Raw genomic sequence first — 4,093 nt, 5'->3', positions numbered from 1 at the left:
GGAAGCAGTTCTTCTTTCAGAACCCTGCAGTCACAGCTTGAGGATGCTAACCGCAAGATAGAGGAACAAGCAGCTCTACAAGCAGCACGTGAAGCAGAGGCATTGCGGGTCGCAGCATCACAAGCAGCTGAGATCAAGCATTTGTCGATGGTGAAGAAGTACCTGAGTGAAACTGACCCTAATTTCCTGGCCTTCCTCAATTCCCAATCAACTCCTGCTGCGGATGATCATTCAGAGGTCCAACCAAATCCAACTCCTGCTGCTAATGCTGATGGTACTACTCCTGCTACTTAGCGTTCTCTCCTCTTAACTCAAAAACTTGAACTTGATCTTTTGGTCTTGTACTTATGGTACAAGTATGTTTGTATTTATGTCTTGTGAACTTGATATTTTGGACTTGTACTTTTGGTCTTGTGAACTTGTATGTTTTTATGTTTATTAAGAACTTGTATGTTTTGGTCTTGTGAACTTGTATGTTTTGTATGTTTGGTTTTAATTAGTAAATGCAAACGTAATTGGAATCAAAATAAGCAGGCAAAATCCAAAAATAAACCTCCAATAAGTCGCAAAACGATAGCCATTCAGTCACTAAAACATTCATAAAACAGTCGCCTTGTAGTGTCTTTTTGGCGATTCCACAGTCACCTATTAGTCGCCAAACCAGTCGCCAAATAGTGACATGTTAGTAGCAGAACCGTCGCCACTTTAGCGACTCATACGCGACGCACAGGCGACTTCAAATAGTTGTCGCAGAATAGTCGCTATTTAGCGACTATTAGGCTACAATTTATTTTAGCGACGCAGTGTTCGGCGACAACGTTTATTAGTCGCTAATTAGTGGTTATTATGTGTTTAGCAACTCTTTAGTTACGTTTCTTGTAGTCGCTAAATCCATGTTTTCTTGTAGTGCAAGTTCTGTTGATTGTTTCACATTAGCAAATCCAATTTCGAACGTTTTAAGTGAAATACACTAGTCTATTAATACATGAATCCAGTTTCGAACGGTTTAAGAGAATAAACAAAAAACTTTGATTCTTATTGAACTGAAACTTAACAGAATCCTATATTTGTTATGTTTTGTTTATATTTCTATAGTTTCCGTATAATCGCTTGAGTCGTTGCATTTATCTAGAAAACGTGATGGGCTTACAGAAGTTGGGTCTTGCATTTTCTGCATCTGCTTCAATTTGGTAAAAAAATATTCTATTAAAAACTATGGTCTTGATTTTCTTTTATTAATATATAACGTCAATATCCTAATTTGATATTGGACAAGACACAGCTACATATTTCTAACTGTTTTTTTTTTTTTTTTTTTTGCAAATAGTTTAAATTTTTGTTAATATATAATGTCAATATCATGATTTGATATTGGACAAGGGACAACTACAAATTTCTAATAGTTTCTTTTTTTTTTTTTTTTTTTTTTTTAAATTTAATTTTATTTTATTAAAGATTACCGAAACGGCAATCAGAAAGTTGAAGGATACAAGATCATTTAAAGTAAATAAAGTTGAAAACCGAATCATCCGCTTCGGTTGAATTTTAAGATATTAAGTGGACAACTAGCCACGACCACCGTTCCCGCGTCCTCTCCGACCACGATGTCCACGTCCGCGGTTACCTCTTCCGCGAGCAATGGAGGAAGCTTGTACTTCCATTGCTTTGATGGATGGTTGTACCGGTCTTTCACGCAGTATCCTTTGCCCAGAAGGAGTCATAGAAACCAGCAGATCAAACTCGTTGTTTGAATCATCTGAGACACTAGAGTCTCCATCAGAATGAGTTCGATGCCCATCCGAGAACGAGGAGCCCAAGCGGCTAAACCTGTTTCCAGGAAGCATAATAGATTCCTCACGTTCAAATACTCTTACATTATCTTGTGCTTCTTCAGTATCCATACGTATTTCAGCAATGGAAATAGTGTCAGTAACAAGTTCAGCTTCAACACTTGTATGGCACTCTGCCACGCTGTTACAAATTTCAACTTCTTGAATTAGCGCAACTTCAGGGTCTATGGTTGGATCAGCAATGACTTCTGAAACCACAATTACCGGAGTGATGATGGTACACGAATTGGTAACACCTTCCTGTGACATAACTGGGTTCATACAGCGGGAAGCCTTATGCCCTAACTGTCCACAATCTCCACATTTCGTTGGATCCAAGAGTATTCCACGTTAATCATAAAAATGTTACCCTTTTTATTCGCGACAGCAATCCTAGGAGGAAATGCTTTACTCAGTTCCACTTCCACCAGAATCTTTGCCTCACCCATGAGAGAAGGATCAAGTCTTGGTTTGTAAGTAGCCATAGGAGCCCCCAGACCCGACACAATATGGCTAATTCCAGAAATGGAATACAACCTGTGAGGGATATTTTTCAGAGTAACCCAGACAGGAATAGTCGATATCGCAGGAATATCAAAAGTCAGTAGACCAAGGAGCTACAAACATGAGACAATCATCAACATGCCATAATCCTCTTTGAAGAACCCAAGCTCTTGTCGAAGCATTCGGGATGTGAAAGAGGAAACTTGAATCACTTAGTTTCCGGGAAAAGATTCTACACTTCCTTCCCCAAATTCTATTGACTACCGCATGAACCAACCCACCAGGAGGAGGACTACATCTATAGAACTGACCTATGACATATTCCTTTTGGTTCTCTAGACCTTGCATCATGACATGACTTGGGATCGTTACCTTTGGAGTTCCGTCTTCCAAGTATTTCGGTGTAGTAGCTCTGTATAGATTTCTCGCTGCTGGGTCCATTTTAGCCGCCCAAGGAAATCTTAAATTATCCTCCTCTGAGGAGTCAGGAGGATAGTTTTTAGGAAGAGGAGCTCTTCTCCCATCTTGTTGAGAAACCGAAGAATTGGTGATTCTCAACTTCTTTGCCCAAGCTCCTTTAAGAGGTGGCTGAACAGGTGGACCCGAAACAGAAGGTATTTCCTCCGAAGCCTTCACACCCAAACTAGTTTGTGGCTCGGCTATGATTGGACTTATCGGAGCTGTCGAAGAAATTGGAGACTCTGCTGTTACTGAAGATTTTGATTTCAAACAGAAGAAATCAGTAATCTTCCGTGGAGAAGAACCAACCAAAACAGGCGAGGGATTGGTTCTTGTTGACTCCGCCGGTGATGGTTCACCAACCAGCGGACTACCTGTGGCCTGCTGAGGAGGTTGCAGCGATGGAGGAGACTGGGTCCACCGATTCTGCATCGCCCATCGAGGACCAGGAGCTCCAAATGCGACATCAGCTTCAACGGGAGTGCCGTGAGAGGAACCTGAAACATTCGCAACAGGAGCTATTGACTTCGATTTCGGAACAAACTCAGGGTTCTTCATCTCTTCCGAGCCAACAAAGGGGGTTGTTAGTCGCGGAACAGCCGCCGGTGAAGATGGAGTTGCGATAGGGCAAACCAGAGCTTGAGATGGAGTTATCGTCGAAGAACCGGACCTGCTCCAACGATTGAGGAGAGGCCACCGCGGATCTGGATCGCCGGCGACGACCGCGTCACCTGGAGAACCCGCTTCCTTCTTCCCGTGAGAACCAGAGACCGACTTCATCCAGCTTCTTGTGTGCTAAATCGACCAATAGAACACTCGCTGATGTCTGGAATGAAGAGTCGACGACGACGATCCCGCAAAGGATGCGGTTCGCCGGAGATTTCGAATCGGAGTTTGTTTTGTCGCGACGGAGGGAGGGAGAGCTTTTTCGTCGCGCGTGGCGTCACGCGTGGTGAATCTTCACTATGAAGATGTCCTAATAGTTTTTTTTGTTTGCGAATATTTAAACTCTTTACTATGATTAATTGGTATTGGCATTTCGATCTATTCCTCCATATATATATATTCTATTTCATGATGTACTCTTCTATATAGCATGAGTCCATGACTTATCTTTGCCAAGAGATTTCCGGCTGATCCTTCATCTTTCCAGCACAGATCTCAAAGCGCTCCAGTTAGCCTCCAGTGTAGAAACCACCGACCATAACAATCTATCCATCGATTCCAACTTCTCCTCCTGTTGAACCTTTGTTGTACACAATCGTTTAAATCTGCCTTGTAAAACTTTCAGATGCCGCTTA

At 42.0% G+C, this 4,093-nt stretch overlaps 1 pseudogene; it reads right to left on the bottom strand.

Annotated features, from left to right (window-relative positions):
• Positions 1-1,434: 1,434 nt before the first annotated feature.
• LOC110225668 lies at positions 1,435-3,572 on the bottom strand (annotated as a pseudogene).
• Positions 3,573-4,093: the final 521 nt, after the last annotated feature.

The sequence above is a fragment of the Arabidopsis lyrata genome (assembly GCF_000004255.2).
Source record: "Arabidopsis lyrata subsp. lyrata unplaced genomic scaffold ARALYscaffold_327, whole genome shotgun sequence".
Classification (NCBI taxonomy): domain Eukaryota; kingdom Viridiplantae; phylum Streptophyta; class Magnoliopsida; order Brassicales; family Brassicaceae; genus Arabidopsis; species Arabidopsis lyrata.
This window is presented reverse-complemented; position numbering and strand designations above follow the sequence as displayed.